Source organism: Hylaeus anthracinus, unplaced genomic scaffold (genome assembly GCF_026225885.1).
Source record: "Hylaeus anthracinus isolate JK02 unplaced genomic scaffold, UHH_iyHylAnth1.0_haploid 12001, whole genome shotgun sequence".
Classification (NCBI taxonomy): domain Eukaryota; kingdom Metazoa; phylum Arthropoda; class Insecta; order Hymenoptera; family Colletidae; genus Hylaeus; species Hylaeus anthracinus.
Window position 1 is genome coordinate 20386146 of NW_026534348.1, and position 26085 is coordinate 20412230.

Here is a 26085-nt window from a genome sequence, read left to right on the forward strand (position 1 = left end):
TTTAATTATTATAAACACTTATTCGTTCAATTTATAAATAATTATATGTACCTGCAATTTGCATGGCCAGGCAAGGTCAAGGTGTCGATGAATAAGAATTATTTTAAAACGCAAGACAATAAAAGTGTACTCATAATATTGTCAGAGTTTTAAATTGATAAATTATCTGAAAGTTTGTACCTGCAATTTTTTTTCTTACTGCAAGAAATTTTAATGTTAATTATAAAATGAGAAAATGACTCCATTTCTATAAGCTCTACATAAAAAGTCTAAATTAAAAACACTATAGTGGTACGGATCTATTCTGTATGAATGAATGTACCTGACAATTCAGATTTTTACCACTTACCTTGTAATCAAAATTGATCTACATTTTACTTTACTGGCAGCAATTTGTTGATCTCCAATCCTGTGGGCTCCCTCCATTTCCACAAGCTCTACATAAAAAGCTTAAATTCAAAACACTTCGGTTTCTACATGAATAAAAGTATCTCGCAATTCAGATTTTGACAACTTACCTTGTAGTCAAGATCGATCAACACTTTACAACACTGGCTGCAATTTGTTATTCAACCCTACATAAAAAGTCTAAATTGAAAACATTTTGCTGATATAAATATAATTAATAATGCAATAGTGTAAAAACTTTTGACACTTGGCAGGTTATGAGTGATGACATCTGTTTCGACTCTCGACGCTCGATGGCCGACGAGCCATGCCGAATCGAATGATTCCGAAACTCGACGAACGACGCTCGGCTTTTGCTTAGCTCCTATCGGCTAAGGGTTGACGACGAGAAAATCATACGAAAAATACCGTTTCTGGCAGATTTAGGACATGATATTACGATATCTCAGTTGTACGTGGACCGATTTTATTGATTTTGATTTTATTCGAAAGCTTATATGCGGTTTACATTAGAAAAATGCCTTTAAATTTAGAAAATATTGCAGGCGTGTTGAGATATTCATGAAAGAAGTTTCAGGTTAGGTTGGAATAGACCATCTCTCCTGTAAAAGATACGTGGTAGCTTCAATGCCAGTATATACGCGGTGACAGATAATTTTTCATGTACTTGGCGCCGAGACGCTACCGCGTCTCTAGATATATAAGTAAATGAAAACACATCATACATGCGAAAAGATGGATTTGTTTCATAAGATGGATATCATTCAATAGATACTTATCTTCACGTCGCGAATATTTTTCCGGAGTAATGTTAATAGTTGCTTACAGCAGTGAACATTGAGTATTGTTCCCTTTTTGTTGTATAGATCAGTTTATTTTACTGTTAATACAATGTAATTTGTAAATAAAATTTTACAAATTATTGTATGTCAGAGTGAAGGTATCAGACATCAAAGTAATATTTCAATTATTCAATCACGAGAATCAAAGATTAACGAAACTTCTTAACGTATTCGACCGTAAAATGGGCTATTCCCAGTAGAAAAACATGTAATTTTAGACCCGAAAACAACTAAATGTCACACAGTTTAAGGCGCTATTTTAATTAATTTTTTTTAAGACCTAATATATATTTTCTTTTCTGATAGTACCCACTTAAACGGTGGAAACTAGTTTGAATTTTTAGAAACCATTACTCAAATGTTCCAAGTATATTGAGATTGGATAGAAACGTGGCTAATACTCGCAGTTATGATGAAATAATCCATAAAGAAAAATAAATACTTGATATTCTAATTACATGATTGCGAATTTTAAGTATTCGCAGCCATCGCGAAATACGTTTTACAAATATAGTAAAATTAATATTACAAATTTCGAATACCTACCATCTAGAAATACCCACATAAATTGTCTCTGGTCTGCATCGAAAACGATGGTCGCGAGAGGCTTAAGTAAGAACACGGCGTTTCCATGGAATTTCAGGACTACAAAGTAGCATTCGAGGTTGCAGAGATTTCGTTTTCAACGGAGAGGACAAAAATCGTTGCCGATTGGGTGAAATTTTTGCTGCTCGATACAGAGGAAGCCGAATCACTGGGGAATAAATTGAAGGATAAGCCTAATCTGTTTTCAACATGCGCAAACCTGTTTACCCCCCGAGTCAGGCGAGCTTCTAATTAGCGGTGTGGCTAATTTGCATTTGTCGAAGTGATCCCCGATTGGGTATCGGGGGACGAAGGTACTCTGGGGAATGCTCAGCTCTCACAGGATATGACGATGAATTTAAATATCGCCGGGTGTAATTATACAAAGGTAGGATTAATTCCTGCGATCGTCTAATTACGGTAATCTTCGAGCAGGATTATTTTGCTTCTCAATGTAATTAAAGTGTTAACCAACGAAACTATCGAGACTACTTGAAAGCTAAACAATGTCGTTCTTCAGGTGTATCACCTTCGAAGACCAATTAATACGTCATAGTTGCAGAGTTTATCGCGTTCCTACGCTACTGTGTACGCGTTTACGAGCCTGACGTGGGTTGAGTTTACTTAGCTGGTCTGTATACGGAGCTACAGAGAGTACGTAACGCCCTGTGTGTGTGCACAAGTTAACTTTTAAGCGACTATTACGCGCACGTATATTCCTTGTCTTTGAAGGTATGACCCGATTCACATGTGCTTCAATGTTCCTCGTTTCTTTTCACGACATCCGTAGAACACGATATTACCAATTGCTGTTCATGTCGTACTTTTATATCGTACCGATTTCGTTTCACCAATAACTGGTACATCTTACAATCGTTTGATGTGCACCTGTTGCAATGTTGAAAACTTGAGTTGACCTGTTTGGTTCATAAATTCTTGATATTCTTATAGAATACAAAAATATTAGTAATATTGGTTGCAAATTGTTTGTGTTTCATTAGTCAGTAAGTAGATCGGAATTTTAGTTTTTTCAACTTTATCGTGACGTTTAAAATCGTATACTTTTAACAAATTGACAATTCTCTTATACGTTGTCTACCAGTGGTCAAGACTAAACTTGTACTTACGGGGAAGCTCAGGTGACTCACCCTGGAATTTTGATGCCAATTTTGTTGGTTATTCTGGAGATGATTGAAAGAGATCGGTGTCCCGGCGTTTGACTGAATAGACCTTAGTTTCGGAGTAATAAATTTGTGAAAATTGAAATATATTTTTTTTTATTTTTATGATACTGACAGTATATAAATTTTCGAAGTAGAAATTATATTATTACATTATAAACATTAATCTAAATTAAATTTTAAGGGACTTTTAATTCAAGTATTTTGGAGAGGAACAATTCCTTGGATGATAAACATCATAAAAACATTTAAATTCTAATAATTACATTAATTTAATAAAAACATTAAACTCTAATAATAATAAATAATAATTCTACTCTTACAGTTTTAATTTTTCTCCTCACATAAGAATATTCGGTGTAATATCTGTAGTGTATTGATATAAAAATAATAATATGTTATATAATACTATGTTTCTAGAAAGTCATAGAATACAAACGAAATAAACATCAACTTATAAGAGGTTGAAAAATATTTCTGTTAAACTAAACCGTATTACAACACTTAAAACATAATTAAAAAAAAAAATTGGTATAATTTCTAATATTTTTTGTATACAAATTTTTATAATTGTGTATTTATTACTATAAGTACCATTATTGTTATGGGTAAGAAGAATTAAAATACTGGTAAAATAACTAATGCTACAAAGCTGATAATCGCTGAAAGTTACAAGCATTCAATTGACAAACAATGTAACCATCAAAATCTTCAAAAATATGCTTTCGATCCAAACTGAAAACAGCCATTTCAAACATTTGCTCTGTTTTAAATCCCCAACGCTACTTTCAGAGGCTCTTCCACTCGGTCCTCTTTCGTTCTGTCGTTAGCTAGTGATATAGAGACAGGACGAAAACGAGTCTCTCGGTGAAAGGGATGAATTAGTATTCATGTAATCGGACTGGTTCGCGTGGCATTACCTGCGATCAATTAATTAGAAAATTCGTGCAACACGGGCATGAAAAAGCCCGAGGGCGTGTTAGGAGTCAGTCGGCTCTTAATCGATATTTCGGAGCAACCTGAACATTCGTCGAAGCGGACGGGGTAATGTATTCAAATGAGATTTCGTCTAAACAAAAGGTAGCGACCGCCGCGCCGCCTAAATACCAAGCTTGTAATTAGTTTTAGCCAAAAGTTATAGCTGATCTCCACCCGCGCGCTGACTCCTGCATCTTGCCACTTACGGGCCTCTTCACACCGCACCTTACATCACCTATCTATAACTAACTCTTAACCTCTGTAAACTTTTCGTAACAAATGTGTAAGACTACTATTATAGATATTACTACAACGTATCATTTTTTGTTTATGGGCAAAAGAAATGGCATTTTTCGTCTGTTTTGTACTTGACGATGAGTGGACTGTGTTGCATGAATTTTTAATTTATGGAATGTAACATAATTTTACAAACTTAAATTCTGCTTGTTATACTCTGTAGGTAATAATAACTCTGACATTTGGAAATACTCCACATTTTTCATCAATCAAAGTCTAAAACATGTGTTTCTACATATATGTATATTACTGAAAATAAACAGGGCAAAAACTGATATAAAGTAGCCTAGACTCTAAGTTGGAAAGTGTCTGCACCCGTTCAAAATTTGGTCAAAGGTTTAAAGATATGGCGAAATAAACGTCCATAAATACATAGAAAGATGAACGGAAATTCTGATCATATATTGTTAGTCTAGAATATCGTGTAAAATAATAGTCCAATTGATAATTGAATCTAATTATTGTAGCGAAACATCTATACGAATAATATATCATGTCGCGCATTAATTTGAATACCCATATTTTGTATACTTTGCAAAGATGTTCAGTATCAAATTAATTTTATTTAACTATTGAATCGCTAATTGGCCATTCAGGTTTCATACTAGCATATGTGAACACTGAGACTGAGTTCAGTTTCTAGGCTGTCCCATACTCTCGCGCACCGCAACATGAGTGCAACATTAACATAACCTTATTCGAACGTAAGCCGCCCTTTCGCGCGTATACGCTCCTCCTTGAATCTCCTTCCTTTGAGGCCGACCATTCCTGGCCAATGGCATGGCTCCTGGAAACCCCAGGGTAATTTGATCTATCGAGAACTCGAGAGGCGCGGAGCTGAAACGATATTCTCCGCAAAAACGAGCGTCGTCCCACATCGACTCGGACGAATGAACATCCTTTAATCTATTTCTTGGTCCGTTTCGTAGCCACGCTGACTCCACCGGTTTCTGGAACAGTAGCGCGGCCACCGATGGATTAGGTTCTCCTAAAACGAAGGATAAATTTCGGGGATAAGGTGTCTCTTGCTATGATGAGACTCCCTGGCCCTGAAACATTCGATATCCTCGCTCGAACACCCTGTATTACGCAAGAGATCACCCACGCGCAATACCGGCTGACATTGTTCGGTCAATGAGCTGGCGAGGGAGAGGTGCAGCTTACAAAAATACGGGGTGTGTTCCTTTTTGTCTGATCATCGAGCGTGCTGGGCGGAGCACGTAATTAGGACGACTTTGATAACTCCGTATGCAGCGACGAGCAGAATTCAATGATTTAGGGTTGAATATTGTAAAACATTTTATTTTATTTAAGACTTGATACACAATAATCTACAATATAAACCCTATTGTTATCTTTAATTTTGACTTATATCTCTAACAAACTTTCTATTTCTCTTTTGTAAAGTAAGGGTGATTTTTAAATAAAATAGTCTTTAAGAAAAATGTTGATAGCTGTCGCAATTCGAATTCGTTTTTACAAAGACAATGTCCCATAGATTTGAGAAGATGAAAGAATCTAATTTAAGAGTCTAATCTAAGAACTTAATGCTTATTGGTCCACATTTAGGAAAATATCCTGATCTACATTTCGTTTCTAAATTGAGTATATCTACTCTTCGCATACAATTTTCTAACCGCTACAGCCAACCAATGCTAGGTAACCTCAATTCCTATCTCAACCCTATGTTATTGTATTGTTACAGTCCCTTGAACATACATCTGAGGCGACGAATGATCACAGAGTTCTCTTTCTCAGAACGAGTCTCTAGGGCGTGTGTTTGACTTCGACGAGGCCTTTTTTAATTTAAACGACACACACTGGAAAGGAAATCGCTGTAAACGCGCTGAAACGTTAAATACGTGAATCGAGAGGGGGATGAAGGCGCGGCTTAATGCCGCTCCGCCCGTTGTGTAAAATAATATCCGGCTGCTCTCTCGCCATAGTTGTTCGTCTTTCGCCTGCTCTTCCCTTTTCCTTTCTCTCCATTTTTTATTTCATTTTTTTTTTACACGAACAGTAAGTGGTGTACCGTTTGAAAAACGACACCGATGACACGAACCTCGCTAGATCGTGACCGCACGATAAAATCTCGGTTTCCTCTGAAGTCCTTCGGTACCTGCGGCATCGAGAGCGCGAGAACAACCAATGACGCCTAATGTGCAAGACGGGGTATCTAGATGGGGACATCTAAATATCTCCGTTCTTTGTCGTCGCATCAAAAACTTCCTAAGGACAGTTACACTATTTTTTCGTTGAGATTGTCTTTCAATGAGATTTTAATGTCATCCATGTTTTTTTTTAAGAGTGTCTGCACTTCAGAGCCAATATTAAGCTTAAATTTGGAAAATTTAGTCTGAATATATTAAGTTATTTAACTAGTATTGGGCTGTCTGGAATGTCCATGCCGATTTTTAGTAGGCGGCATAGGTCTGAATATGTCGGAATGGCTGAAAACAAATAACATGTATACATTCCTTAAAACGTGGAAAAGTTGTGGAACAAATGGTACATTTATAATTGAATAAATATACATCAAAATTCAAATATGGCTTTGAATTTTTCTTAAAAATAGGCACGAACTTTCCGGACAACCAAATATTATATTTTTTATTGATGTTTGGAATATCAAATTTTCAAAATTTATACTTGATTCAGTTTGCTGATGAGCTATAGATATTTAAAATATTTGTTTGCAGATGATGAACTAACAACGTCAACCACTTATATCTAATATCCTATGTATTATGAGAAAGAAAGGATATGTTCACGTTCGTCTAAAGCCTATACGTATTAACGTATAGCGTATATATCGTATATACAGTGGGTGTAGAATGTATTCGTACACCGATCAATTTCCCAAAAAACTTTTGTGTGAAATTGTAATTTCTTAACTTCTTTTTGTCTAATCAATGATATTTTACATAGTCTCGGAAGTCTCTAAGAGATAGATATAGTCCAAACAACATTTACTAGTTAATATAATTTGTGAAATTAACGAAAACATGCGAAAAGTGGGTAAAAGTATAAAAGCAATAAGTATTTGTATGATTCTTATGACTAGACTGCGGATCTTCATGCAAAATAAAATCTTTGCGAACGTGCCTATAAAAATTTAACCTAAATAGGAATTTATTTTATTCTGGAAATATTATAACATAAACGTTACTTTCAATCTTTATTATATTCTTGTTTATTGTTTGCATTTTGTAATTTCTTGCACGTTCAAATTTCCTATAAACGCATAAAAATCCGCAGTCTATTTATGACGAACCATCTACAGTAGAGTTTGTACCGTAAACACATTAGTTTATTGCTCCGTACGAATTAGAAAACATCAAATTTTCAGTAAAGTACTTTTAAAAATGGCTCTAATAGAAGAATGGAAAAAGATTCCATTTCGAATAAGTAATAATTTAGTTAATTTAATGGTTAGAAGAGTTGCAATAATTATAAAATCAAAAGGAAATTCCACGAAGGAAGTATTATATACTTGTAAATTAATGTAAATTTCTTTTTTTTCAATCAAGTTTTAAAAGTTAAACAGTTGTGCGAATACTTATTGCTTCAACATTTCTATCGATTAATTCTTTTTTCTTATTAATTTCGCAACTTACATGAATAGCTACTTTTTTTGTAATCTATCTATTTTAGAGATTTTCGAGAATATGTAGAATGGCATTGTTTATAAAAAATAAGTTAATAAATTACAATTTTACACAGTTTTTTTGGAAATTGATCGATGTACGAATACTTTCTACACCCACTGTACCTCTATCTATCCACAATCCGAAAAATAACGTACATAATGAATATACCAATTTTTTCGTCACACATGGAAGCCAATGATCCGCGAGTAAGTGGCGAACCGTTCAGAAAACGACACCTACGATGCGAACCTCGCTAGATGGTGACCGCACGATAAAATCTCGGTTTCCTCTGAAGTCCTTGCGGTACCTGCGGCATCTCGAGTGCTAGACCAGGCAATGTCGCCTATGACGGTCGAGCTCGAAAGGCTGAAAACCGTGACGGAGCGAAACCACGACCAAGGGGATGCATCCCGGCGTACAGGTCGCTTTTCCACGAGTCGCGAGAGATACTAATAGTCGCGGCTGCGGCCAACAGATGGATGTCTTAATTGAAGGTCTTCGTTTCTGAAACGCACTCGAGCAACCGCGTCTTCTATTATGTCAGCGCCTCTTCGCGCAGTCACCCGCCCTTTGTGCTTGTCATTGTGCGCCATTCCATCGGCCGTAGTCGTCACGGAATGAATAGGGAGACAAGGTTACGCGTGACAAACCAGAAAGGAAAGTCACGCTGTATTTCATTGGAGCACTAGTGGTTCCGTCATGTGAATGTATAGAGATCGATATCAAATATTTTCTTATTAATACAAATCGTAGGATAAATGTTATTAGGCTTGGGTTGATGAATATAGAAGTTGTATTTAAAACTTGTATTTCTTTGATTGTTGGTTATTTTTTAGAAGGTTTATGTGTATCTGAAAGGGTCGTACTCTTTGATGGCCCAAACATCTTGACAAGGATTTATTAACCCTTTGAACTCGAAGTAACAAAATATGTAAACGGGAATCGCGTCATATCAAATAGTGTAATTATGGATTCATGTAATTTATGTATTATATGTATTATAATCATGTATTATAACCTATAACAATAGTATACTCGTTTTTGCATCAAATAAACGACGACTGATCATCAAACTCGAACGTGCTATGTTTACCTTCAAAAACTATCGCTTATTTATCTTGTTAGCTTAATTATGAAATTTTCTTGATTTGACGATGACGAAAACGAAGGACGCAAATAATACAATATAACAACTACTCTCTAATTATTTTGATGATTTAAAATATCCTTCACTCGAGATTGGATAAATTACACACGATAAAGATATCTAATTTGCGTAATATACGAGCTTTGGCTAGAGTTTTGGAGCATCCTTCTAATGGTATAAATATTCATATTCGGTTGAACACTACTTTTGTGACGGTTACGCGAAATGACAGCCGTCGAAAGCATTTCAAAGCGTTACGAGGTATTTTCAGACAATGGTATCGAAAGAATAGCCAGTGAAAGAACCTCACTGAGATACGATCTGGAATATATCGATGCCTTTCCCTGCGGCTTTCCACTAATTTCTAGGGATGTTCGCTTTAAGCGCCGAAAGAGATCACCGACGAGATAATAAAAGACCAGGTATCCCGGAACAGAGGCGAGGCTTGCGTGTCCTTTCAGATATTCGTGTACACCCGTCAGGTCTGTTGACTCATTTTTGCATTTGAGGGTCCACCGAACCCCGTCTCTGCGGGCGCGCCCTTTCCCGATTCTCTGAAATTTTCGCCGACTTTGAAAGCGTCTTCTCGGACACGGATTATTTAGTATTCTGTACCTTGGGCGTTTCTAATTAACCGAAATTGTGGTGGGTGCTCAATCGTTGCCAGTCCAGTGACTTTATCTGATATACCAATTTCCCGGAACGGACGCAATCATCGATCAGCGTTTCCCAGAAGATGTGTCTACCATGAAACGTCATCGAATGGAGAACCTCGAATTTTCATGAAACCTGGTATTCGGATAAAGCTCGAAAATTATTAGACCTCTTTATTTCTTCGCGTATGTAAAAATGAGAGTCAGATTATGTTAAGTACAAATATTTTCAATTTCCTGGACATTCTAAACATAGTTATAAAAAATGTTACATTCTTCGTTGCTACTTAAAATATCAAATTTCCAAATTCAAATATGTTTATAGATACTGCCATATTCTATAAACGCTTCGAGAAACGTTTAGTTTTAAACCAATAGTCGCAAAATCTGAATAAATGTTTCTACGCGTCATAAACAGCGTGAATCGGATCCGTGTGTCACTGTAAGCAATTCAGACAGCAATTGTTGTAGTTCAATTATTCTCCAATTTCTAGATAAGTTTTTTTTTCTCTTAATTAGTACATGTACTGTATTTCTCTCTAGAAACAAAAAGTTCTGAAATAAAAAGAAATGCACAAACTGGACCTTTTCTTTACAGCGTTCAGCTGTACATAATTCGTCGAATAGCGACGCAACTTCGAATTTCAACACATTCCGTACACGTTTGCTTACAAATTCCGTTCTTGAAGTCTCGCAGACGGCGGTGTTTCCAGCAGCGAGAAAGCGGAAGAAACGAACGAACCCAGAAGGTTGAGGCAGGACGAGAGGTCCGGGTCCACGGAGAGAGCGACGCGCGAGCTTTCGGCTACTCGAAAAACAGGCCGATGTTTCGCTTATTAAGACGTTTAATGCTTCCCATATAATCGATTATTTATAGTGGTATTTAAATCTGGAAGTTGTCGCGTCTGTGGTGGTGGGGACCCGTGGCCAGACACGAGCTGCGCGCAGTATGAAGACGTTCGTCGGCTTTACTGGCTATTTCCAAGCGTGACAGCACGCACACGAACGTAGTTTCATGTAGGCTCGCGCGACCACGGGACTTGGAAATTCTTTATAGAAGTCCGCGAATTGTATTTCTCTTCTTTTTACACGGAGACACCCGCTGATCGGAGGGGTACGATTCCCGCGCAGGAGGTCCTCCGCGGGGACTGACCAGGGCTCTCGCAATTCCGCGTTAACACCGATTTATCGGGCTTATTAAGACAATCTGCTGGCCGCCATTCGATAACAACGTTTCTGACCACGGATACGCATTCCAGAGGAACACTTTGGCTGGCTGTTTGGCGTAATAGCATAGCGGTTTCTGCTCGACGTCCTCGTTTCGAACAGAGTTTATTAGACGTGAGGAAATCTTTTTGAGAAACAGGACAATGTCTTCTTTCGATGTACAGTAGGCAGATTTGATGCGTTCTGGCATCTGGAAGTACAAGTATTCGTAATTGGAGATTACTTCGACTTTTGTTTCACTCTTTCTAAATCATCGCTAAATCATCGATAAAAAGAAATAATAAAGTGGGAAAATATGCACAGTAGAGTACATAGAAATGGTTTTGGTTTAATTTTCATATGAACACTATCTACCGCATATGTTATCGGGCGTCGAAGGTGTGATTTACTATAAAAGAAGCATAATTCTTTACAACGAAATCAGTTATTGTGAATTTACTGCATTCACAATAGAACCACATGACAATCTGTATTGATAAGTGGCGATGTAATTTCTCTGACCACTACTGTAATATGTTCCAAATTGGAATCGGTATTAAGGCTGTATGTGTCAGCACTTAGGGGTAATTATCAGAGTGTAGTAGTAAGAGAAAAAATAGCACAGTATACACAAATTAAGGACCAAAGAATCCTGGATTCGGGAAGAACGATTAATTTCATGTTTCACTAATGAAAAAAAGATGAAAATTCAAATACATAATTTGAATATTTTCCTTTCAATTCGTTCAGCAAATTTCTTTGCATTCTTCGATAAATGAGACTTATGACTTATGATAAATGACAATTTCTCTTTAATCAATTATAGTAAACATTGTTTCGTATCTATAATATAAACCCTATAAATATTGCCAACATGATTTTCGTTACCATCGAAAATAAATTTCTTTTCCTAAAAAACAAGTCTATACTCATTTTTATTGGCACAACGTTAAATTAAATTTCGAGTAATACAAACAAATTACTTTTTCTTAAAGTTTATAAATTTATATATTTCTAGTGTTTACAGGATTATATATATGTTTTTGTTTGCATTTAAAAATGTGTATAATCGAAAGTATTAATTTAATGTAAGAGAAATGTATTCATTGCTGGTTAATTATACCTCCATTTTCAATAGCAGGTATTTTTGCATTATACCAATCACACGCCTGTTCCTACACGGAACGCTATAAATTACCGCTGCGTGCTGCTTTCATTGTGAAAACATGGAATGATTTACACAACATTATACGAATGTTTACAAATAGTTAGCGAGTACATAAAACGAAGAAGTAATGATTGCGCATAATTGAGCGTAATCGGTAACCCACACTCACTTTGAAACGAGAACCATTCAAGCTCTATACACGACTGTAACTCGGAAACAAGGTCGGACAGAACAAATGTTTACACGAACGTTCTTTTTATTTATGCGCGTTCAATTCACTTTCGACGTTATGAATGAGCAAGGTCTAAGACATTTATTATACATCAGTGTTTCTCAACTTATGTTGATGAATATTTAAGAGCTCTCTGAAATCAAAGAAAACAATTACTTAGCGGAATAAAAAAATGCTTGTTATAGTATTTTTAGGAAAATTAGGAAATTTCCAAAAGAATTGCTGGTATTGATAGTAGAAACATTTTGAAAGAATTATCATCCAGTTAATCTCGAAGAAGCAACATCATTAAACTTCTGAAATTCAGCTTTAATCAATATTTTGTATACTTTTATTAACACTGTTAGTCGTGATCATAATATAACCGTTTCGTGTTATATCATTTTTATTATAAGTGATACAAGATAACAAGTTTACGTTTATAATAAATGTATTCTTTCCGAAAGTCACGTAAGAAGGATTTTCTACTAGTATTTAATACAAGAGTATCGAATAAATCCCAAGAAAATTTGTCTGCCAATTTCATTTCCTCTAAATTAACGAAAATGGGAAGCATTTAAATTATTCAACTACTGAATTGAAATTTGTAAGCAGATAAGGTAAGTTTAATACGTTAGGTAAATATATATATACGTTTTGTAGATCGTAATTTGATGCTAGAATAGACGACTCACGGAAAGTTTTCCATCCCTTTGGGGGTGTGCTGATGGATGAAACTCGAGAAATATCTAGACCATTTAACGTAAGAAATGAACTTGGAATAGTTGTAATTTTCTACATGTTAAGGTAACTCTCTCTTACAAATAAGATGGCACTCGTAAATCCTTACGTAAAATATGTTCAATCGACTCAGAGAATTTATTATTCCGTGTAAGAGATACACGTGGGTGTGTACGGAGTCTGCACCGCGCTGGATATTCGAGAAGGTACCCTCTCTCGCGGTTTCATCTTTGTTATGGCACCCATATACCCGCTAATGACCGCCGAGGGAACCACGGATACGGCTAGCCGTGGGAGTTACGATGTCTCTCGCGGACCGTTAGTGATTGTACGTGCGGCGATACGGTTGTTAATCTACGGGCAGCATCTACGGGAGTGCACCGAAGGCGATATCGTGTGACTAGCTCACGTCGTCCTAACCGATGCACTGGTGTACTGTGTTCTTCGGTAACGCCACACATTAATTGGTAGAGCACAAATCTAGACTCTAGGTTGGGTCCATCCTATCGACTTTTAATTCAATGACTGTCGTAGATTATTCTAATTTCTATTTTATTCTCTGTAAAATACCATCGAAGCATCACTTCAAATTAGGAAGATTCAATGCTGGATGAGATGATACCCCACCCAACGTTTTTGTTTATTTTTAGGTATACGCATTAGAATAAGTAATTTTGTACACTCTAGACATTGCTCGTTTTAAATACAATGAAAATTGCTTTCATGGATCAGATTTTAAGAAGGTTATAGGATGAAATACCAACACAGAAGTTAACTAATTTTAGCATCAGTTTACATATAATTCCATAACCTTCATTTTTACGTACATATACACATACGTAAATATGACAAAAAACGTTGGGCAAGCTATCATGTTATTTCGCACTGTACATAAAGACATAAAGTTTGCAAACAATGAAATAAAAATCTGTAGACACTAGTGGTCATAGAGTTTATATCACGTTAAAAGTATCAGTGTTTGACTGCCTGTGTTATTAGATACGTTTGGTCTTATCTTGAAAATGTTACTCAATGCATTTCAATACATTTTTAATACAAGGTTCATGAATGAAAATTTAATAAATTGAGAAAGGCACCAAATTTTCTTTTTATTTCAAATTAATGTGAACGGCGTATAACATTGCCTTGGAGCCAGAATAAAATATTTATTTCGATTGAGCTTATAGTTATTATTAGAAAATATTTGTAACGGTGTCATTTACTTTATCATCGTAAAGTTGACATAACGTCTTAACAGAGTTATACTTGGATCGCGTCCCGTCGTTTCTTCGAAAGGCAACACTGCAAACGCTGAAATGGCACGCGATATCGTCGAAACCGTCATTAATCGCGAGAACTATGTAGAATTACCGCGAATCGACAGGCGCGATACGCCCAGCGTTAGCAGGTCAGGGCGTTCGTCGCGAATTACATCTTCTGTGTAATTTCTATCGAGACCTTCTTTGAATCGTACGTTCACAAGTTAAACCGAGTCTGCATGAAAATGATCTCCATATAAAATTAATACGTATAGGTTTCTGAAGCTGCTAACTACGAATGTAATATAGACATTTCAAAGTTGAAGATTGGTCCACGTTACAATGACTTCAATGTGGAGTATTGAAAAACATTTTTTCGAAGAATTTATAACTGTTTAACTAGGGATCGGAATAGAATAAATTTATACGTGGTTAAATACCCCTGGCCCCTTCAGAAGTGCCGTTTTCCTGCACCACCCCCTTTACGGGGGTGAATTCGCATCAAGCATCGCTAATGCAACTTTGCACACACTCAGAGGACCCTTCAAACTACTCCTGACGAAGTTTCACGAAAATCGCTTGAAAACTCCCGTATTTATAACGTTTTGAAGAGGTGTTTATATTTTTCTGAAGGCGAGTGTAGTTCCTTTTATAATTGTTTTAAAAAGGTACCCGTCTCCTATAGTGAGGTAAAATTCAACAATCTTAACGAAATTGAAAATGTAGCCATATTCGTCTTCTTTGCATATCAGCCTTGAAAAAATACGATACTTTATTTTAATAGACCATATGAAAATTAATTAAAAATTCCATGTAAAAAGTCTATATTAGAATAGAATGAGTGTTTGGAGTGTAGATATAACATACGTAGTATAAATTAAAATACTTGGGAGTTTCCTTTGAAAAAATTCCCAACTATTACATTAATCACGAATAATAACAGTTTGAATGATAAAAAGAATATTGAACAAGAATTCATTAGCAAAAGAAAATCCATTTATCCCGTAGTAAACATACACGGCATGGTATTGCCAAGGTGGTTTGGAATGCCGCGTGCCAGATCGAGAGCGCGGATCGGTCGAAGGAGTAAGTGCCGGTCGAGGATCGGCAATAATTCCGTTTCTCTTTGCACGGGGCTTGTGAGGAAGGGGGAGGAGGCTCGTTAACGATCGCGGAGACCCATGGAAATGGCCAATCACGGGAGATACGGCGCCCTTGAGAATTGTCAGTAATTATATCTAAACGATCGGTTGCACCGATACCCAGAGCGACCCGAGCAACTCGTTTCTCGAGTGCGCGAAAGCAACACCGATACCAGGCACACCGGTTTCGAGCAAACGCGCGTCACGTTATCGCGATTGCTTACGCTGCTCTCCAAGGAGGTGTATACGCGCCTCCCGTACGGGGAAGCGTTTAGAACGCTTAGGGAAAATTATCGTTACACCCAACGAACACGCGAATTATTCCACTCTGGCGTGGAAGTCACGCCGACCATTATCGCGAGAGCATCTACCACCAGGCCCTTAACACGTATCGGTTCGTATCGGCATTTGTAATCAGTGTCGTGGCTAGAATCGGAGTAGTGCTCTAAGGCGTTTTTACTGTGAAAGGGTTGCGCGTTGCTACGGGACGTTGGTGTTTCAAACAATTGAAAATATTCGTAGACAAGGGTACTAATGCGGTTCGGCAACTAAACAAAAATATTAGCGCTTTAAATTCGAACATTTTCTTAACTAAAGTTTATAACGTTAAACTATCTTAGGCTTATAACTAGTACTTCGAGTACAATAGTATGTTTCGGTAACTCCTCGTTGGTTTTCAGACCAAAACTGAACCAAAATTCAATCGTCCCAAGAACGGGTGTTTTCTATTTTACAAATGTGCATTGCTAAAGAATAAGTAATTTATATTAAACAATGATTATGATAAGCTTTTTGTTTTGAAGTAATAGAACATATGACATCGGAGAAATCACGAGTACGTGCCTTTTTTTCGTCGAAGTTCTTTGAATGACATATCACTGCAATTAATTATTATTTATGTATGAAAAGATATACATTTTTAACCGACTTCTAAAAAGGAGGAGATTACTCAATTCGACACATATATTTTGTTTTGTCTGCTCCCCGATTCTTCTAGCGCTCCTAGCCAAGAGAGTAAGAGACTTAAGTTAAAGAAATAAAAGTCACGTTACCACCTCAGTAATTCTATTTAAATTGTTTAGAATAAGTACCTATGAACTTGAAGAAACATTTATATACACGAAATAGTATGTAGATTACACCAGAAATTTCCCCAGACGACCTAAACAAGAAGCGCTTACAAATTTTATCCACTACATTAGAAAGTAAATTAAAGTAACTTAAATCTAATTATCTAATTAATATCCGTTTGCAGATTTTAATTACGCTGTCCATGATTTCCAATGCTCCATTTCCGACAAATGTCTTTTTCTACAATTGGTTTCATTATGTACATATCCTCATCACTTCCTGTTAATCGCCTCTGTCATATTTCTTTCATCCTTTGCTTGGTTTCGCACAAGCGTTGAAATTGTACCACAGTACTTTTACTTCACTTTATCCGGGAGACCTTTCAATTAACCATTCGTCCATTCCCGCAATGTCCATTCACCGAAGGATTAACGGGACACAGAGACGTTCGCACTTTTATTCGCTGGTAAAAGAACGAATACTCGCGTGAAAACACATGAAAGGACGGGTTCTATCGGATAGCAACTGGAGCATGACCGTAGACACGATACAATTAGTACCTAATCGCCGTAAAGGTACCCATTCGGAGAAAGTGAAAAACCACCAAAGCTAAGCGGAGAATGGAAAACAGGTATGTAGATGCGCGTGCGTGGCTATAAATATAAGTGCATGTTGTATTCGTGTCATTAAGGCCACGCCTCTCGTATACAATGCGCCATAAACACTATCAAACATTGGTAGTAATGGCGTAATAGGAATTAAATCATAGCAATCGCATTAATAATTACCGGAGCGAGGCGTTGAACGTTGTGTTCCGCGGGGCAGGAACGTATACTTACTTATATCGACCAAGATTTACCGATGTACGAGGACTCGAATGGTGCTTAAAGGTCTCGTTAACTAAAACCGAGCAACCAATTACTAGGTGGCCCCGCAGTGTACCGGGTATTACGCGTCCGCAATTAATTATACCAGCCAACGGTCGCGCCACAAGGCGCACTGTCCATTCCTTGCAAAAGACAAGATAATTCGCGTTGGATCAACGCACTTGTCTGTGTCTGGTTAATGGACGCGTGTGTCAGAATTTGTACATTAGCGGATAGTGGCGATTAGAATATTCTCTGATTTGATTTCACATTATCGAGACGGTGATCAGAGTAACAATTATCGATTTGTATATGTATATGATGGATGGATAATATCTCATTGGTCACTGTCGGCTGGTAAGGAAGATTTCGATTTTCTTTAGACTGTTCATGTTAGACCTGAGTTAAATACTTATGGGTTAATTAATAATAGTGATATCTAGTTCAAGTTGGTGTAGTTCAGGTTGTGAGTAAGAAGATTGCTGAAAATGTTTTAAACGTTTCGAGATGTTTCTTTAATTCTGGTCATGTACTAGCATTATTATCTAATAATCTGCAACTTTTGTGCTATTCATATTAAGCCAGCAGGACGTGTATATCAAAATTTCTACATCCGCAAACACCAGAGAAGATTTCGCGTTATCGAGACAGTGATCAGAATAGGAATTATCGATCCGTTTATCGTGGAGAGGTAATTTAGCATTAGACATTCTGTCAATGAATAGTTGATGCCAGATATGGGTTCGTTTCTTTTCTATTAGCTAACAATAGTTCCTCAAGATTTAATAAGAAAATAGTTGAAAATATTATGCATAGACACTTCGATATGATCTTGAACATTTTTCTTGAACGATAAACCTGACTTATAGCATTGTAACCACCTTGTCGGTCTCTGCTAATAGAACGACAAATGGCATCGTCATTGTTAAGGATCTTTTGAGCTGATGTACATCTCTTTCTCTCGTTTGTGTCATTTATACAGCGTCATTTTATGTGCGTTCATATCACTTTTGTACTGTTTGTCAGTTATCATTCTTTCGATCTCTTTCCTAATTCCAATTTTAATCATTCCAGCTAATTTCTTTCTCAGCACCTTTCTGTTTTATTCTATCTCATATTATGATCACTCTGTTTCCTGACTTCAACTTGCAACTAACTAGTGTCAATGGTTACCAACATAACTTGTGCCTACTCCATAGGTATTAGCCAATATCACCCTACTTTCTGTCTTTGAATAAGTTCCATCTCGTACTATCAATGGATATCTTTAGACACTATCCCTTCATAAGACAATGAATCAATCGAGTTACAGACGCGATAAATATGCCAGATAAGATTTGTACAAAGACAGACAACAATTTTGGCAAGTGACGATAGAGTAGGTTTGAGATAAGCCAATGCTTAGAGCCACGAAGAAGAGTAGAGAAATTGATAGATACGATGATATAAGTAATTATAGGTACCAAAAATTTTGTAGGAAGCTTTGAGTAGATGTACAGTAGGTGTAGAATGTATTCGAATGTATACGTAAAAACTTTTGTGTGAAATTGTAGTTTCTTAACTTCCTTTTTTATAATCAATGATATTTTACATATTCTCGGAAGTCTCTAAGATAGATATAGTCCAAACAACATTTACCAGTTAATATAATTTGCGAAATTAACAAAAAAAAAATGCGAAAAGTCAGTAAAAGTATAGAAGCAATAAGTATTTGTACGATTCTTATGACGAACCATTTACAGCAGAGTTTGTAACGTAAACACATTAGTTTATTGCTCCGTGCGAATTAGAAAACATCAAATTTCCAGGAAAGTACTTTTAAACAGTTGTGCGAATACTTATTGCTTCAACATTTCTATCGATTAATTGTTTTTTTTCTTGTTAATTTCGCAACTTACATAAATAGCTATTTTTTTTATAATCTATCTATTCTGGAGATTTCCTAGAATATGTATAATATCATTGTTTATAAAAAATAAGTTAATAACTTACAATTTTACACAGTTTTTTTGGAAATTGACAGGTGTACGAATACTTTCTACACCCACTTTATACTCAAAAACATTATTAATCATGTTTCATTCGCAAAGAGCCGTAATATGCATGGTCACTTTCACTGTACTAATCCATTAAAATGCCTCGCAAGCAAATTACCAACTAAAATTTCACTCTCTGTTGATTTTTCATCAATCAAATCCAGAAATACTTCTTCGACTCAATCGCCCCCAAACTTCTAATATCCGCGTGAAAACGGCAGCACCGGGAGCAGTTGCAAAAGAGTTGCATCGAGGAACTTTCGACGAGGTAATTCTCATCGCGGCTGACAAAGTCGTCCACGTTTCATTAATGGCCAACCATTACGTTATAAAATTCACGGACGAGTGTATCGAGCCCTCCTCCGCGCAAGATGCCTCGAGCTAACCTCCCATCTCCTTAACTTCGTCGCCACGGAAATTTGTTTTCGCGGGTTTACAAGCGTATAACGTGTTGCGAGGCAACGATAATGCGAGGGTAGTTTATTTACCCGTGTCCACGCGCGCCTTTGCATACTCTGTGCTCGCGTGTGCGACGCTTTCATCCTGATCTTGGCCTCCTTGTTCCTCGTGGAGAGTCGACACGATTCTCGTTCGCGATGCCTCGCATACTTGCGCTTTCGCGCGCCTGGGTGCAGGTATGTAACGCATTAACGTTACAGATACGGAAGAAGGGGGACGCGGGCCCCTCGCGAGCCACCTAACGACCGCGATCCCTAACTTTTAAGTCCCAGGCATTTGTATCGCCGCGCGCGGCGCCTTCCGCTGCCAGACCTGTCGCCGCATTTCGCTGTCCCTGGTGTCGCGAGGGTGTCTCCTACTTGCGTGGAAGCCACGCAGCCAGCCTTCGATGATGCTTCAGTCTCAACTTGAAACGCACTTGAGACTCACGGTTTCGTGAACCCTTCGTACCATGAATTTTAGTCCATCTTTGGAACAAGAAATTATGTCTTGTTTATCTATACGTTCATGAATTGATCGATAGTCGAACTTAATAGTTAGTGATTGATAACGAATCTTATAAACACTTCTCGAGGAAGTTGGATAACTTCAGCACGCAAATAGTTTATTTTGAGTGGCTGATCGAGATTATAAACTCACGAAAGTGTCATAATTTGTGTAAATTTGAGGCCACTGTAAATGTCAGGATTTTGCGCAGAAAATGACTCAACTGGACTACTCTCCAATAAGGTCTACTCCCGATGAAAATACAGTTCGCAATAGATTCCTGCATAACGATAATTCGATATAGCAACGCTGGCAATTAATCAAATGTACATGAAAGAACGAGAAACTACGTTCCAATGCGCGGTGCGTGGAGCTGAGTCGCGCTACCTTGATTGCTTCACCCTGCGCTCAGTGACGCCGATCGCCGCCAAAGATCGAAAGAAACGATGAAACGCGTTGAAAATTGACGCTCCAAAATTGATGCCTCGTCACTAGCGGCTGGTCGTTTTTCCGCAGAAGCTGCGTCGCGTTTGGGACCCTGGGACTGCTCAACTCCCCCGAGGGGGAGACGAGCGACAATGTCGGTAAAAAGCCACCGACGCGCCAGGTTGATGCGACGAGATACAGGCGCCACGGGAAAAAACGCGTTGTTGTCCTTTATTTTTCGCCACGGTTCACGAAGATAATGGAATCTCGTTGACACTTTTTGCAGGCGGTTCGCACGGTCCATCGTGCAGTCGACTCGATGCGGGATTCTTTCTAATTCACACCGCGTTTGCTCGCGAGTCACGCAGATCGTTTCTTGGAATTGTTAGCCGCTATTATTGGACTAGGCCATGATACAATGTCGATGAGTAGGTGTCGAGCCACGAGCAATGTCTGTGTATTGAATTTATATTAATGGATTACATTATTAGACGGAAGTATAATGTTTTCAAATACAGATTTCTGTCTTTTCTGTAAGATGGTTTTATACGGTCAGATAAAAGAATATTGCAAAGCGAACATAGATCAATGTCTATATCTTGAAAATTTTATATACATAGTACAGTTCTACGTCTGTCTAATTTAATCATTAATTTAATACTATTTACACAGAAATATTGTTGTAATTCTCAAATACTAAAAATCCATTTTAATTTCGATTATAATGTTTCACTTGGAAGGGATTATACATCTGTATGTCAGAGACAAAAGGGTAAAACGTAAAGTAAGTAATGGTTTGTTCGAGACTGCATAGTATAATGTTGCCAAAGTTATGAAGCGTTGCTTGCCTAAATATAAATTAATCTGTCTTATGGACTCATACAGGCAACAGACTTCGTGTACAATGAATACTGTACAAATTATAAATAGAGTTATATAATAATGTTCAAATTGTAACAAAGATCTGAAACAATGCTTTGAAAAACCGAATTTAAAAATTTTAATTAATACAAATGAATGTCCTTTTAGAATACATAATTTTTAAATGAAAAAAAAATATGTTTAATTGATAAAATACGTAGACACTCAAAAGTTTACAGGTCTGTCGTGACTCAGAGAGTCGATAGTGTGTATATGAACGTAATCACAGAAACCGTTCGTAGAATCTAGGATGCGCCTGGACTCGTCTAATAAATAGACCGCGTTCCTGCATCGACCCCTGTTCTTGTGTAATACGCCACAGTATTTATAGATACTTGCTCGGGGATAAATCATAGACGAATTAGCCCCGCCACGACGCAATTACCGACTGGAATATGTTTTATATCATTTTCTCAATTCCATGCGACAAGATATTGGCCAACGCTTAAGTACCGGCAAGTGGCACATTTGTAATAGCGTTTCGGAGAGAGCGCTCGCAGAACTCGCTGGTGATGTTATCTACAAAGCGATCGTCGTGGACCGTAAAGCAGCTGTTTCGAGCTGCGTACACTGTATATATAAAAGATGATACACTGCCCTCTCCTCGCTCGAATACCTACCGACAGTCGTTCACCACATTTGCATAGAAACCATCCGCGAACGGATATTGCGATCGTTTTTCGTTCGCCGCGAACCTCGCGCAACATACGTTACAAGTACATACTTGGTTACGTGGCCGTGTACAGGGTGACTCCCGTCTCGAACGCAATCGAACTTGCTGTGATGGTGAATACTTTTACGGAATATATGAAAATCGCGAGGATTCACTGTTCGATTGCTGGAGGATGCATAGAAATCTCGCAAGTTTCAAGTCCCTGCCGAAAATTCAATTCTTCCTCGAACGTAGGATTTGCTGCGAAATATTCTTGCTAAATAATTTCTAGAAGGTAACTAACCCAGGAGTGAAGAACTGCGATTTTTCCTATATTTTGTCACTTTCTGTCTACCTTGAATATAAATCATGCACAGTTCTAAATGATGGTTTGTGTAATTTCAATTAAAATAACGTTGTTTTTGAAGCACAGTATTGGAATTTTAAGCACTTTTAAGAATCCATCCATTTTTCTGTAATTAGTGTGAACTTCTTATTTGGTCCATGGGTAAAATGCAATAAATCTGAGAATTGGAAAAAAGAAATTTATTTGTATTTAGTTATAACTTAGCGAATTTAAGTAGATTTCTCAGGTAGTAGGCTTAGCATGAAGAAATGAAGAGTGGGAATAAGATTTGGATACTGAACCCGGAAATATAATACTCTTTGAGACAATTAATCATATAAAAGAATGAAAAGGACTGGTGTATATAAGACTCCAGAGATTTTATTTAACTCCTTGAGCTATAAGTATCTTTCTATAATTTTGACAAAGTTAATTCCCTAAACTTCAGGAATAGCTGGAATGATTACAAATGTATCTTCTTCCAACGTCAAAAGCTTTTCCACTCCTGACTAATCCAGACTTGTTAAGTTCGTAAAAAAGGACCAACAACACAGCACAATGTCTATAATAATCGAAAAAACAGACAACATCGTCGAATTCCTATAAATTGAAAAATAAATTAAATCCTCGCGCAAATTGACGTCGATGGAAAGTATACCGTAATCATCAGTGAGTAGAAGGATTACGCAAAGACCACCCTATATAAGTAGGTACGCTCGAGGCGGAATCCAGCGGGGTCCCGTGGAAGGCATAAAACCGTGGACGGAGGCAAGCCGCGCTGCGTTCGACAGTGACCAGATTTATGGGGATCCTATGGCTCGCGCTTGTACTACTCGAAACAGGAAGATCTCGAACATGCGATGACGATTAATTACGAGTTACGCGCACATGTTAAGAGATCCCCGCGGCCTTCTGGCGTCTCCTCGGATGGCAGCGTGCTCTTGGCGGTCCCGATGCGTTCGCTGCTGCGCTTACACGCGGCGATTACGCGCCTCGACGATGTAGCCGCGTCTTTGGTCGAAAGACGAATGGGATCTGTAAACTGCGACGACTGGTGTTACGAATGCGTATGCTCCCCCCTCTGCGACCGCCTAGGAAACCGAACGATTACATCCCATTAAATTATTTCACTGTCGCTGAGAAATCGACTTTCTATTCCCTTTGAACGGCCGTAGAGAGTCTACGCGACTACGTGCACGAGCTAGAGACACGGCTACCACGTTATGCATGAACGCCGCGTTCTCGGTTAACGAGCTGTCCCTCGTGGAACGACGCGCGAACGCGTGGGTGTCGCCGCATAAATGTCAAGTCCCCATGATCGATAGGGATGCGTGCTCCGAGCGGGACCAACTCGCGTAGTATCTGCGCGAGGTGCAAATCTTTGGACACGCTCGAAAGTAGACCAACCTACCGTTGATAATGGGATAATGATACTCGCGATAGACGAGATCAGTAGTATGAATTTTTTAGTAAATTAATGATACTAGGATAGGTTTGGAATCCAAACTTTAGATTGACTAACAGTAGTGGGTTTATGTATTAATAAGAGGATGGTTGAAAATATTTCCGGCTTTTTACTACATGCTTGTTCGTGTGGCCGACCTACTAGAAGCATTTTATTCGTTCTTCGTTATTGAAGGTAAATAGAATTGTAAATTACTCCAATGATCAAGGCGTTTATATGCCAAAGATAAAGTAATCGATCCAATGAGGAAAGCTCCAATTATTTCCAATTATTATTAAGCTACCAGTTATTTCTTTCCTGTAACTTCACTCGTAACTAAATAGTCATTTTTACTATTTGGCAACACAGTGCAATTAACAAAATTGACACGTATTAATAAATTAACGTTCCTGTTATACTTGCACACCTTTCCTTCTATTGAATCTTTATGTGCTAAAAATAAACTTATTAACTCATTAACACGAAACACACAAAACAGAACCAAAATGTTGTAACTTTCATGTTTTCTGTATCGTAATTCGATGCTCTTAGAGTACTTGCTCTAGCACATGCAATATCTCGATCACAAGAAATGGATCAAGCAATCGTTATGTCTACCGACTGACTTCAACTTATTAATGTAGAAAATTAGGTATTTCCCGAATTCCCGAAATCATGACACTGTTGCTAAAGAAGAAACTAACACGTTCCATAGTAGCACGACACACCATCATGTTTCCTTTCCGCGCGTGCTGCTAGACACGCTTGAAAGTAGACCAACCGTCCATTGATAATACGATAATGATACCTGTACCGCGCGACCAATCAGGTTCCCTTGATATGCGGTTACGAGCGCGGCTAATAAACGCTGTTCAAACGTCCAGGATAAGCTCGATTATGTCTCGCGATTCTCAGCGGTTTGTGGATGCGTTTAATAGTGTCTAAGCGACACTAGAAAAGCTGTCATTAAATGTATTTGCGCTGGAACTTCGAACGCTGAATCAATCCTTATCCCGTCTCGTCATTAAGACGTTTCGTAATGTGATGTCACTTGCAAGTCAGAGAATCCGTAGCGTATGCGTAATGTTAGCAAGGAACGGAAATAGTAGTCGGTTCATATTGGTTCCGTCTATATCAAATTTCTTTTTTAAATTACTACTAGGTCCTGCAATATATACGAAGTATTGTGTTAATATTCAGCAGTAAAAACGTTCCAAGAGAAAATGTCCTTAACACTGCTGGAAACTAGAATTGAACAATACTTCAAATATTCGTTCTTCATGAAATTTAAGATCTAAGAGGTTATAGACTACAAGGCCTCGAAACGTTTGAGTACTCTACACGGAAATTAACAATAATTACATTTAGCAAGCTACATTGTGTGGAACTTCAATTACTTTTATTTCGAAAATTATCGACCATCTACATTTAATGTCTGACATACAGCAACAGAAACTTCCATACTTCCAACCTGCTGAAAGATGTTCAAATCGAAGAGGGACAAGGTTGTGTTCTTCCCTTGTAAAAGGAATTCTTCTCAGCCGCCAATGATACATAGTTTTTTACGCGTATCATCACTCTACTCTCAACGTTGTTCATGGCCTGTTAACGTGCTAACGTTACACGCGTGTAGTCCTGCCATTTTACGAATCGCTCAACGTAATTTTCGTACCACTTCCCGAGCGAAATGAGGAGATGCCGTCAAGCGTCGCGAAGCGGCTTGACGGCCAGGTAAAAGCATGAGAAACGGGCGAATTATGCACCCGTTTACCATAAGTCATAGACGCTGCCGCGGATTGTGACCACGCACGAGGATTAGAGGCGGAATCCGTGAACGTTGCGACTCGCGCCACATCGAAACGAATTAGCCGTTTCGAATCGCGTCGTTATTACCGAGGACGCACCTGTGA